The sequence below is a fragment of the Polistes dominula genome, unplaced genomic scaffold (genome assembly GCF_049000335.1).
Source record: "Polistes dominula isolate Pdom_NZ unplaced genomic scaffold, Pdom_raw_medaka contig_123, whole genome shotgun sequence".
NCBI classification, from domain to species: Eukaryota; Metazoa; Arthropoda; class Insecta; order Hymenoptera; family Vespidae; genus Polistes; species Polistes dominula.
The window spans coordinates 169571-183792 of NW_028300923.1; positions in this window are offsets into that span (position 1 = coordinate 169571).

The following is a 14222-nucleotide window of genomic DNA, read 5'->3' on the forward strand; positions in this document are numbered from 1 at the left end:
CTGACAAAAATATTAATTACTATCAAGTGCGAATTCTTGAAGAGAAATAAGTATTACTTACATTGGAATTTTATCAAGCGCGAATTCTTCGAAGAGAAATAAGTATTACCTACATTGGAATTTTATCAAGCGCGAATTCTCCGTAGAAAGATAAGTAACAGTTACATTGGATTGTTATCAAGCGCGAGTTCCTGGAACTGCGCCGCCAGCAAAAATGCACGTGCAGACAGAATATGAGTAAGAAATATAATAAAGTATGAATATTTTATGCACATTATAATAATAATTTAGAAACAATCATTCTACTATAACGTCGACCGATAAGTCAGTAGTGAAAGAATGCACTGTCGGTATTACCGACATTTACTTATCGACTAACCCAGTTGCCGACCGACATTGTCGTTAATGCAGATTTCTCTATGAACGACAATGGATTCTCAATGCTCTATTTAATTTATTCTACAAAATACAATTTATCGATGGTCGTTCATAGGAAATACAGAATTATCTTTACAAAGAATAATAACAATAAGGAAAAGAAAAGTATAATTACCAAATATCTAAGTATATAACGGGAAAACAAGGTACATTAGCGCGAACGAAAGTTATCTATTATGATTGATCTAATAACTAATGTACATACAAAGTATCGAATTTATATACTAAAACAAACAGTAGGAGATAAATGTATATATATAAGGAAAAAGAAAAATTTATCTCGCAAGGTTTTATATAATACATATGAAACTATTTTCACGCAAAATTATACGAACTAAAGTTTAACAAATTACTTTTACGCAAAAATTAAACAGATTAATAATATTCAAATACGACAGTGTTTACCAAATTTAAAACTTTTCGGTGTAGTGCACGAAATTCGAATTTAGACGACACTGGACGTGACAATTCTCCCCTTAAGAAGAAGAACCATAAGATTTATTTCCGTAGTTTTCGCAACGAACGAAATTTCTGAGTGATTTCGTCATCCATTTGAAATTGAACTCGCTTACCAGGTGTATTGTCTGTCTGGCAGCCTCTCGAATCCAAGGTGTGTTGGGTGGCGCCGGAGTCACTGCTTGAAGGTTCTGGTGTCTCCGTGCGCACCGATTGAAGTTCAATTCGATTGTTCGAATTTTAGGTTGGCCGAGCGTCCTTCCCGCGCCCCAAATAGAGGAGTAGGCTCCTGATTTAGCCCCAAACTGCACCCAACATCTGTAAACTCCACCAATAAACTGTGCGCAGGGCGTACCTTTGAAGAACAGAGTCTATTATCAATTTCACTATTTTAAAAATAAGCAAAATTCCAAGAAATGCAGAACTGACCGTTCCGAATTTTAATAGACCGTTCCAAAGTTTGGAGGTTACACTTTCTGCTAATTCACTAGCACCTTTTTCACCCACAATATCCACAAGATTTAACGTGTCAACTTTCACTTTAGGTCCAGCTGCTCCTCTCGCGATAGTGTTCAAAATAGACGGTTGCTCAACAGGGAACATTACATGGTCCCTCAGATCATCCAAATCCGCCTGTGTATAAATCCCACTAGTCGCGAGAGTCATATGACTCGGCCACCGGGCCTCTGGAATGCCCGGGCGGCCGGCCTTGTTATCAGCATGAGTAGACTAAACATCCTCCTGGTGCTCGATTACGATGGAAGGGCAAGGGAAGGTGCTATCCATCGCTGCCCTCGCGTCAGCGACGATCATTCTCTGTCGGGCTTCTTAATTGTAAAGACGTAAATAAATCGGAAGTAATTTAATCAACGCTTTTAGTTCGATTATTTACTTGCCTATCCGAACCAAACAAATCCGTTATCGTTATTTTCTTGCGTATTCGTAATTCTCTATTTCGGACGCTTGTAACATAACTTGAGCGATCCCGCATCGATGTATCTCCAGACCACATCCGTGTCTGGCAGTAGAATTTGGTGATCTTTTACGTACGTTGGCTTAGGTAGCAGCTGATACCAGGTTCCCTCGATCAAATATTCCAGTTTTCTAACTAAAATCCACGACTTTGATTTCAAATAAACACTTAAATTTTGATAAATCTATGGAAGTTCTCTATAACATAATTCCGAATGTCCTATTTTCACTGGAATCGGGGTGCACTTGACAATATGCGCGACTTCACCGTCCACAACCGCCATGTACCTTGGCCTCTTCATGACCGTGCACGCAAAAACGTCAGGGAGAATATTTGTGTCACGTCCAGTGACGTCTAAATTCGAATTTCGTGCGCTACACCTAAAAGTCTTAAGTTTGATAAACTCTGTCGTATTTAAATAATATTAGTCTGTTTAATTTTTGCGTAAAAATAATTTTGTTAAACTTTAGTACGTATAATTTTGCGTGAAAATAGTTCTATAAGTACAATGTAAAACCTTGCGAGAAAAATTTTTCTTTTTCCTTATATATATACATATATCTCCTAATGTTTGTTTTAGTATATAAATTCGATACTATGTATGTACATTAGTTATTAGATCAATCATAATAGATAACTTTCGTTCGCGCTAATGTACTTTGTTTTTCCGTTATATACCTTAATATTTGGTAATTATTCTTTTCTTTTCATTATTATTATTATTCTTTGTAAAAGATAATTCTGTATTTCCTATGATCGAATATCGATAAATTGTATTTTGTAGAATAAATTAAATAGAGCATTGAGAATCCATTGTCGTTCATAGAGAAATCTGCATTAACGACAGTGTCGGTCGGCAACTGGGTTAGTCGATAAGTAAATGTCGGTAATACCGACATTGCGTTCTTCCTGTACTGACCTATCGGTCGACGTTATAGTGGAATGATTGTTTCTAAATTATTATTTTAATGTGCATAAAATATTCATACTTTATTATATTCCTTACTTATTTTTGTCTGAACGTGCATTTTTGCTGACGGCGCAGTTCCAGGAACTCGCGCTTGATAACATTCCAATGTAACTGACACTTATCATTCTTCGGAGAATTCGCGCTTGATAAAATTCCAATGTAAGTAATACTTATTTCTCTTCGAAAAATTCGCGCTTGATAGTAATTAATATTTTTGTCAGCGAATTCTTCTCCTTGACTTGGGTCTCACGGTGTGGAAGTCAGTAGTGGAGGAAGCATTTTTGCGTAAGTGGGAGGTACTCCCACTCTTCCGAAACGGACGCTTCTAGCGATGCTGTGTTCATCCATGAAGTCAGTCCACCTTATATTATTATTGAGTATGTGTCTAAAATTTTTTAGTTTTATTAGGTTAGAATGTTTCTGTACTTATAAAGTCCACCTTATATTATCATTGAGTACGTGTCTAAAATTTCTCTAGTGTTTTTAAATACGATTAAGTTAGAATGTTTCTTTACTTATAAAGTCCACCTTACATTATTATCCAGTACATGTCTAAAATTTGTCTTTGGTTTTTAAATACGATTAAGTTAGAATGTTTCTGTACTTATAAAGTCTACCTTATATTATTATCAAGTTCGTGTCTAAAATTTGTCTAAGAATTTTCTAGTATTGCTCTAGTTCTCCAAGTTCATTTATAATAGTCTACTATATATTGCAATTATAACTATCGAGTGTGTATTTAAAATTCTTCTAAGTTCTCTAACTTAATTTATAAAAAACTACTACTGCGTATATCTAAATCTTGAGTTTAATAAATATCGTGTGTTCGTGAGTTTAATGGCATTTGCCCAGTGTGATCTAGTTCGATTATCAACAGTTTATGAATATTACCTTGGTATTTTGACTTAGCCTGATTTACAATCAGTTTATTTAAATTTTGTTACTAGGTTCTCTCTCTCTCTTGTTTAATAGAACTTAGTCATTGATTTTGAACATTTTATTCTTAGGTATTATTGGTATCATAAATCTTTGCAAGCCTAAGTCCTTTATTTATTACCAAGGTAATATTTCGTTAACATTGTTTATTAATAATTGTGTGTGTGTGCCACAAGGTTTTTATTGTGTAACAATTTAAATCAAAATTTAAATTTTAAAATATACTTTATTGTAGTTCTACATTGTGATTGTGATTTAACAACCGCACCCTTCCTTCCAACGCCAATTTCAGTCAATATATTTGGATTACATCTCTCATTGGCCAGCTCCGGAAACCAGGTAAGAATTTAAGATTTGGTTAACATCCAGGGTTGAGTTTTCTTTGGCATATTTACGTCTGACGCTCCGGTATCTGCGAGTAAAGCCTATCCTGGTTAATGTACTAGATAAACAGGCTGACCAAAAAAAAGGCATTGACCTTCTTTTTCTATTCCGAGTAAACGACCGCAAGGTCGTGACCGGTCAACAAATTTCTAAAGTTGTTATTACTCTTCAAGTAAGAACTGGTGACAGCGGCCACTAGTGAAATCTCTTAGCGAGACGTAACATTTGTAATCCTATAGTTTTTCTCTAACGCAATAAAGAAACATAAAAACTTTTATTGTATGCGAAAATAACATACATTTTTCAAAGTAACTGTAACATAATCGATTTTGTATCATAGGAAATACAAAGATATTGTATCTCCGTTAATTTTCGAGATATATTAAAAAAATAAAAAACAAATTCTCACCTTTTTTTACATTTTTTAAAATATCTTAAAAACTAAGCAAGATTGAGCGATTTTACAAATATTATGTTTTGTAGACAATTTTATTTCCTACAAAAAAGATTTGATACAAAGATATTGTATTTCCCTTCCTTTTCAAAATATATTAAAAAAATAAAAAACAAATTCCCATTATTTTTTACATTTTTCTAAACATCTCAAAAAGAAAGCAAGATAGAGCGACTTTACAAATATTGTGTTTTGTAGACAATTTTATTCCTACAAAAAGGTAATATACAAAGATATTGTATTTCTATTATTTTTCGAGATATATTAAAAAAATAAAAATTCAATTCCCCCCTTTTTAAAATTTTTTTAAATATCCTAAAAAGAAATCAATATAGAGCGATTTTACAAATAGTATGTTTTGTAGACAATTTCCTTTCCTACAAAAAAGATTTTATACAAAGATATTGTATTTCTATTACTTTTAAAAATATAATAAAAAAATAATAAACAAATTCCCACCTTTTTTTTACATTTTTTAAAATATCTCAAAAACTAAGCAAGATAGAGCGATTTTAAAAATAGTATGTTTTTTAGACAATTTTATTTCCCAAAAAAAGGTTATATAGAAGGATATTGTATTTCTCTTCCTTTTTGAGATATATTTATAAAATAAAAAAAATTCCCACTATTTTTTACATTTTTTTAAATATCTCAAAAAGAAAGCAAGATAGAGAGATTTTACAAATATTGTGTTTTGTAGAAAATTTTATTTCCTCCAAAAAAGGTTATATACAAGGATATTGCAATTCTATTACTTTACGAGATATATTAAAAAAATAAAAAAACAAATTCTCAATTTTTTTACATTTTTTAAAATATCTCAAAAAGAAAGCAAGGTAGAGCGATTTTACAAATATTGTGTTCGATACACAATTTTATTTCCTACAAAAAATGCTATATACAAGGATATTGTATATTATTACTTTTTGAGATATATTAACAAAATAAAAATTAAATTCTCACTTTTTTTTACAATTTTTTAAATATCTTAAAGACTAAGCATGGTAGAACTATTTTACAAATAGTATGTTTTGTAGACATTTTTCTTTCCTAAAAAAAGATTCTATACGAAGACATTTTATCACTCTTACTTTTCGATATATATTAAAAAAATAAAAAACATATTCCCACTATTTTTTACATTTTTTTAAATAACTCAAAAAGAAAGCAAAATAGAGCGATTTTACAAATACTAAATATTGTAGACAATTTTATTTCCTACTAAGAAGGCTATAAACAAAGATATTGTATCGCCTTTACATTTCGAGATATATCAAAAACATAAAAAAAAAATTCTCACCTTTTCTTAGTTTTTTTAAAATATCTTAAAAACTAAGCAAGATTGAGCGATTTTACAAATATTATGTTTTGTAGAAAATTTTATTTCCTACAAAAAAGATCTCATACAAAGATATTGTATTTCCCTTCCTTTTCAAAATATATTAAAAAAAATAAAAAACAAATTCCCATTATTTTTTACATTTTTTTAAACATCTCAAAAAGAAAGCAAGATAGAGCGACTTTACAAATATTGTGTTTTGTAGACAATTTTATTCCTACAAAAAAGGTAATATACAAAGATATTGTATTTCTATTATATTTCGAGATATATTAAAAAAATAAAAATTCAATTCCCCCTTTTTAAAATTTTTTTAAATATCCTAAAAAGAAATCAAGATAGAGCGATTTTACAAATAGTATGTTTTGTAGAAAATTTCCTTTCCTACAAAAAAAGATTTTATACGAAGATATTCTATTTCCCTTACTATTCGAGATATATAAAAAAATAAAAAAAAATTCTCACCTTTTTTTACATTTTTTTAAATATCTCAAAAAGAAAGCAAGATAGAGCGAATTTACAAATATTGTGTTTTGTAGACAATATTATTTCCTACAAAAGTAGGTTGTATTTAAAGATATTCTATCTCCCTAACTTTTTTAAACATATTAAAAAAATAAAAAACAAAGTCTAACCATTTTTTACATATTGTAAAATATCTCAAAAACTCAGCAAGATAGAACGATTTTACAAATATTATGTTTTGTAGATAACATTATTTCCTACAAAGAAGGATATATATATAGATATTGTAGTTGTATTACTTTTCGAGATATATTAAAAAATTAAAAACTAATTCACACCTTTTTTTACATTTTTTAAAATTTCTCAAAAACTAAGCAAGATAGAGTGATTTTACATATATTATGTTTTGTAGACAATTTTTTTCCTACAAAAAAGGTTATATACAAAGATATTGTATCTCCCTTACTTTTCGGGATACTTTCAAAAAAATAAAAACCAAATTCTTACCTTTTTTTACATTTTTTTGAATATCTCAAAGAGAAAGGAAGATAAAGCGATTTTGCAAACATTGTGTTTTGTAGAAATTTTATTTTCTACAAAAAAGGTAATATACAAAGATCTTGTATTTTCCTTACTTTTCGGGATATATTTAAAAAATAAAAACCAAATTCTCACCTTTTTTTTACATTTTTTTAAATATCTCAAAAAGAAAGCATGATAGAGGCGAATTTACAAATATTGTGTTTTGTAGACAATATTATTTCCTACAAAAGTAGGTTGTATTTAAAGATATTCTATCTCCCTAACTTTTTAAAACATATTAAAAAAATTAAAAACAAATTCTAACCATTTTTTACATATTGTAAAATATCTCAAAAACTAAGCAAGATAGAGCGATTTTACAAATATTATGATTTGTAGACAATTTAATTTCCTACAAAAAAGGTTATATACAGAGATATTGTATCTCCCTTACTTTTCGGGATACTTTCAAAAAAATAAAAACTAAATTCTTACCTTTTTTTACATTTTTTTAAATATCTCAAAGGAAAAGGAAGGTAAAGCGATTCTACAAATATTGAGATTTGTAGACAATTTAATTTCCTACAAAAAAGAATATATACAAAGATATATTATTTCTATTACTTTTCTAGATACATAAAAAAAATAAAAAACAAATTCCCACCTATTTTTACATTTTTTAAAATATCTCATAATCTAAGCAAGATAGAGCGATTTTACAAATATTATGATTTGTAGACAATTTAATTTCCTACAAAAAGGTTATATACAGAGATATTGTATCTCCCTAACTTTTTTAAACATATTAAAAAAATAAAAAACAAAGTCTAACCATTTTTTACATATTGTAAAATATCTCAAAAACTCAGCAAGATAGAGCGATTTTACAAATATTATGTTTTGTAGATAACATTATTTCCTACAAAGAAGGATATATATATATAGATATTGTAGTTGTATTACTTTTCGAGATATATTAAAAAAATTAAAAACTAATTCACACCTTTTTTTACATTTTTTAAAATTTCTCAAAAACTAAGGAAGGTAGAACGATTTTACAAATATTGTGTTTTGTAGACAATTTTTTTCCTACAAAAAAGGTTATATCCAAAGATATTGTATCTCCCTTACTTTTCGGGATACTTTCAAAAAAATAATAACCAAATTACCACCTTTTTTTTACATTTTTTTAAATATCTTAAAAACTAAGCAATATAGAGCGATTTTACAAATATTAAGTTTGGTAGACAATTTTATTTCCTACAAAAAAGTATCTATTTACAGATCTTGAATTTTCCTTACTTTTCGAGATATATTTAAAAAATGAAAACCAAATTCTCACCTTTTTTTACATTTTTTTAAATATCTCAAAAAGAAAGCAAGATAGAGCGAATTTACAAATATTGTGTTTTGTAGACAATATTATTTCCTACAAAAGTAGGTTGTATTTAAAGATATTCTATCTCCCTAACTTTTTTAAACATATTAAAAAATAAAAAACAAAGTCTAACCATTTTTTACATATTGTAAAATATCTCAAAAACTCAGCAAGATAGAACGATTTTACAAATATTATGTTTTGTAGATAACATTATTTCCTACAAAAAAGGATATATATATAGATATTGTAGTTCTATTACTTTTCAAGATATATTAAAAAAATTAAAAACTAATTCCTACATTTTTTTACAGACATTTTTATTTCCTATAAAAAAGGTTATATACAAAGATATTGTATTTCCCTTAATTTTCGTGATACTTTCAAAAAAATAAAAACAAATTCCCACCTTTTCTTACATTTTTTAAATTTCTCAAAAACTAAGCAAGATAGAGCGATTTTACAAATATTATGTTTTGTAGAAAATTTTATTTCCTACAAAAAAGGTTATATACAAAAATATTTTATTTCTACTACTTTTCGAGGTATATTAAAAAAATAAAAAACAAATTTCTGCCTTTTTTTACATTTTTTAAAATTTCTCAAAAACTAAGCTAGATAGAGCGATTTTACAAATATAATGTTTTGTAGACAATATTATTTCCTACAAAAGTAGGTTGTATATAAGGATATTCTATCTCCCTAACTTTTTTAAACATATTAAAAAAATAAAAAACAAAGTCTAACCATTTTTTACATATTGTAAAATATCTCAAAAACTCAGCAAGATAGAACGATTTTACAAATATTATGTTTTGTAGATAACATTATTTCCTACAAAGAAGGATATATATATAGATATTGTAGTTGTATTACTTTTTCGAGATATATTAAAAAAATTAAAAACTAATTCACACCTTTTTTACATTTTTTAAAATTTCTCAAAAACTAAGGAAGGTAGAACGATTTTACAAATATTGTGTTTTGTAGACAATTTTTTTCCTACAAAAAAGGTTATATCCAAAGATATTGTATCTCCCTTACTTTTCGGGATACTTTCAAAAAAATAATAACCAAATTACCACCTTTTTTTACATTTTTTTAAATATCTTAAAAACTAAGCAATATAGAGCGATTTTACAAATATTAAGTTTGGTAGACAATTTTATTTCCTACAAAAAAGTATCTATTTACAGATCTTGAATTTTCCTTACTTTTCGAGATATATTTAAAAAATGAAAACCAAATTCTCACCTTTTTTTACATTTTTTTAAATATCTCAAAAAGAAAGCAAGATAGAGCGAATTTACAAATATTGTGTTTTGTAGACAATATTATTTCCTACAAAAGTAGGTTGTATTTAAAGATATTCTATCTCCCTAACTTTTTTAAACATATTAAAAAAATAAAAAACAAAGTCTAACCATTTTTTATATATTGTAAAATATCTCAAAAACTCAGCAAGATAGAACGATTTTACAAATATTATGTTTTGTAGATAACATTATTTCCTACAAAAAAGGATATATATATAGATATTGTAGTTCTATTACTTTTCAAGATATATTAAAAAAATTAAAAACTAATTCCTACATTTTTTTACAGACATTTTTATTTCCTATAAAAAAAGGTTATATACAGAGATATTGTATCTCCCTTACTTTTCGGGATACTTTCAAAAAAATAAAAACTAAATTCTTACCTTTTTTTACATTTTTTTAAATATCTCAAAGGAAAAGGAAGGTAAAGCGATTCTACAAATATTGAGTTTTGTAGACAATTTAATTTCCTACAAAAAAGAATATATACAAAGATATATTATTTCTATTACTTTTCTAGATACATAAAAAAGAAATAAAAAACAAATTCCCACCTATTTTTACATTTTTTAAAATATCTCATAATCTAAGCAAGATAGAGCGATTTTACAAATATTATGATTTGTAGACAATTTAATTTCCTACAAAAAAAGGTTATATACAGAGATATTGTATCTCCCTAACTTTTTTAAACATATTAAAAAAATAAAAAACAAAGTCTAACCATTTTTTACATATTGTAAAATATCTCAAAAACTCAGCAAGATAGAGCGATTTTACAAATATTATGTTTTGTAGATAACATTATTTCCTACAAAGAAGGATATATATATAGATATTGTAGTTGTATTACTTTTCGAGATATATTAAAAAAATTAAAAACTAATTCACACCTTTTTTTACATTTTTTAAAATTTCTCAAAAACTAAGGAAGGTAGAACGATTTTACAAATATTGTGTTTTGTAGACAATTTTTTTCCTACAAAAAAGGTTATATCCAAAGATATTGTATCTCCCTTACTTTTCGGGATACTTTCAAAAAAATAATAACCAAATTACCACCTTTTTTTACATTTTTTTAAATATCTTAAAAACTAAGCAATATAGAGCGATTTTACAAATATTAAGTTTGGTAGACAATTTTATTTCCTACAAAAAAAGTATGTATTTACAGATCTTGAATTTTCCTTACTTTTCGAGATATATTTAAAAAATGAAAACCAAATTCTCACCTTTTTTTACATTTTTTTAAATATCTCAAAAAGAAAGCAAGATAGAGCGATTTTACAAATATTATGTTTTGTAGACAATTTTATTTCCCACAAAAAAGTATCTATTCAAAGATCTTGTATTTTGCTTACTTTTCGAGATATATTTAAAAAATAAAAACCAAATTCTTAGATTTTTTTACATTTTTTTAAATATCTCAAAAAGAAAGCAAGATAGAGCGATATTACAAATATTATGTTTCGTAGACAATTTTATTTCCTTAAAATATGGTTATCTACAAAGAAATTCTATCTCTCTAACTTTTTAAAACATATTAAAAAAATAAAAAAAAAATTCTAACCATTTTTTACATATTGTAAAATATCTCAAAAACTAAGCAAGATAGAGCTATTTTACAAATTTTTTTGATTTGTGACAATTTTATTTCCTTTAAAAAAGGTTATCTACAAAGATATTTTATTTCTATTACTTTTAAGATATATTAAAAAAATAAAAAACTAATTACTACATTTTTTTACATTTATTAAAATATCCTAAAAACTAAGCAAGATAGAGCGATTTTACAAATATTGTGTTTTGTAAACAATTTAATTTCCTACACAAAAGGTTATATACAAAGATATACTATCTCCCTAACTTTTTAAAACATATTAAAAAATAAAAAACAAATTCTAACAATTTTTTACATATTGTAAAATATCTCAAAAACTAAGGAAGGTAGAACGATTTTACAAATATTGTGTTTTGTAGACAATTTTTTTCCTACAAAAAAGGTTATATACAAAGATATTGTATCTCCCTTACTTCTCGGGATACTTTCAAAAAAATAATAACCAAATTCCCACCTTTCTTTACATTTTTTTGAATATCTCAAAGAGAAAGGAAGATAAAGCGATTTTGCAAACATTGTGTTTTGTAGAAATTTTATTTCCTACAAAAAAGGTAATATACAAAGATCTTGTATTTTCCTTACTTTTCGGGATATATTAAAAAATTAAAAACCAAATTCTCACCTTTTTTTACATTTTTTTAAATATCTCAAAAACTAAGCAATATAGAGCGATTTTACAAATATTAAGTTTTGTAGACAATTTTTTTCCTACAAAAAAGGTAAAATACAAAGATATGGTTTCTCCCTACTTTTCGGGATACTTTCAAAAAAAAATAAAAACCAAATTCTCACCTTTTTTTACATATTGTAAAAAATCTCAAAAACTAAGCAAGATAGAGAGATTTTACAAATATTATGTTTTGTAGAAAATTTTATTTCCTACAAAAAAGTATTTATACAAGATCTTGTTTTTTTTCCTTACTTTTCGAAAAAAATTTAAAAAATAAAAACCAAATTTTCACCTATTTTTACATTTTTTAAAATATCTCATAATCTAAGCAAGATAGAGCGATTTTACAAATATTATGATTTGTAGACAATTTTATTTCAAAAAAAAAGGTTTTATACAAAGATATACTATCTCCCTAACTTTTTAAAACATAATAAAAAATAAAAAACAAATACTAACAATTTTTTACATATTGTAAAATATCTCCAAAACTAAGCAAGGTATAACGATTTTACAAATATTGTGTTTTGATGACAATTTTATTTCCTTAAAAAAAGGTTATCTACAAAGATATTGTATTTCTATTACTTTTCGAGATATATTTAAAAAATAAAAAACAAATAACCACCTTTTTTTACATTTTTTTAAATATCTCAAAAACTAAGCAAGATAAGAGCGATTTTACAAAAATTTTTCAATTTGTTTATTCTGCTTATAAGTTACATACTCGTAGCAGAGTGAGTTCTTTGTATATTCATTTATGATCTATGATTAACAATGTTTAGACTAAGAAAGTTTCGCACGCGTAATTGACGGTTAGAATGTAAGAGGGTATATTATTCGTACAGGATAAAAGCCCTTAACATTAACGCATTCACAATATATGCATAAAAAGCCTTCAAGTCTCTAGTTTCTGTTAGATTACAAATTGTCATTAAAGAGTTCGCAGAGTTCTTTATGATGCTCTTCAGGTAATGTTCACGCATGCTGTGGTAGGCAGGGCACTCGAATAAAAAATTGCTGGCTGTTTCATTGACTTTTAAGTTACAAATGGAGCACAACACTCTTTGGTCGATTAAATATGATTCGCCCTTGTATGAAAATCTTAATACATAAATAGTGGAAAGTCTTAGTTGCGCTAAGATCTTTGCAGCGTGGAACATATTTCGGTTATATAGGTACTTAGCAGCCGTGCCTTGGGTTACTCTCAGCACTCTACATGTTAAAGATTCTATGCTGAGGCATTTATTGAGATCCTGTGCCCTCAGTAACTGTGCAAACTTTTCGCAAGCGTAGCTTTCCTTTTCTTGCCAATATTCTGGGTTCAAGTTTTCCCACATGTAGCTTAGACCTATTGGCTCTAGCAATTTGTTGAGTTGGGCTACCCAATTGTATTTTACGTTTAACGTATTATCGTTTCTAAATAGGTGTATCTGGCGTAACAAGCAGAGTCGTGGGAGTCTACGTTGATCCATTTGTAATAATTTTATTACCCATTTCCATGCATATTTGAAAACTTGTAGCGCCACTTTTACGAGGCCTAATTCTAAGCGTAACAGTCCATTAGGTGCACTTCTCGGCAGTGCCAGGACCCTTTTAAAATAGTTCGTCTGTACTATTTCCATTTCGTTCAATTGTCTGAGCCCCCAAATATGGGCCGAATACAAAAGTGTCGAAGCAATCAGGCTATTGTACAGTTTTATACGCCCTTCCCACGAGTCCGCCTTGGATTTGCCCAGTATTTGCATCGTTGTGCCTATCGCCATATTTGCATTTCGGACCGCTGACTCTCTCGCTGTTCTACCTAATCCGGAAGAGGAAAACTGAATGCCTAAGTACTTGTATACCTTTACGACCTTGAGGGGGGTTTTATTAAACGCGAAGGTTTCTTTTGATGCTCGGCTTCCTCTGTGGAAATTTACGACTTCCGTTTTCGTCGTGTTTACTTCTAAACCATTTGCGGAACAATATTTTTCTAGGGCTGTTATAATTTTCCTCAAGGTTACTGGGGTTCTAGCCAGAGCTACAGCATCGTCCGCGAATAGCAGTAGTATAATATCGTTCAGTCCGTCAATGCTTATACCGCCCAAGTCAGCTCCTCTACGGGCTTTCTCCATATCGGAGATGAATAGAACGAATAACAGTGGACTTAGTATTTCCCCTTGAAGAACGCCCTCAGTAACATCGATTGGTCTGGATAGTTCCATGTTTATCTTTACGCGAAAAGAAGCGTGGTCATAAAGCGATCTTAGCACCCGGATAAATTTCGAGCTGACCCCCAGTTTGTGTAACTTTGA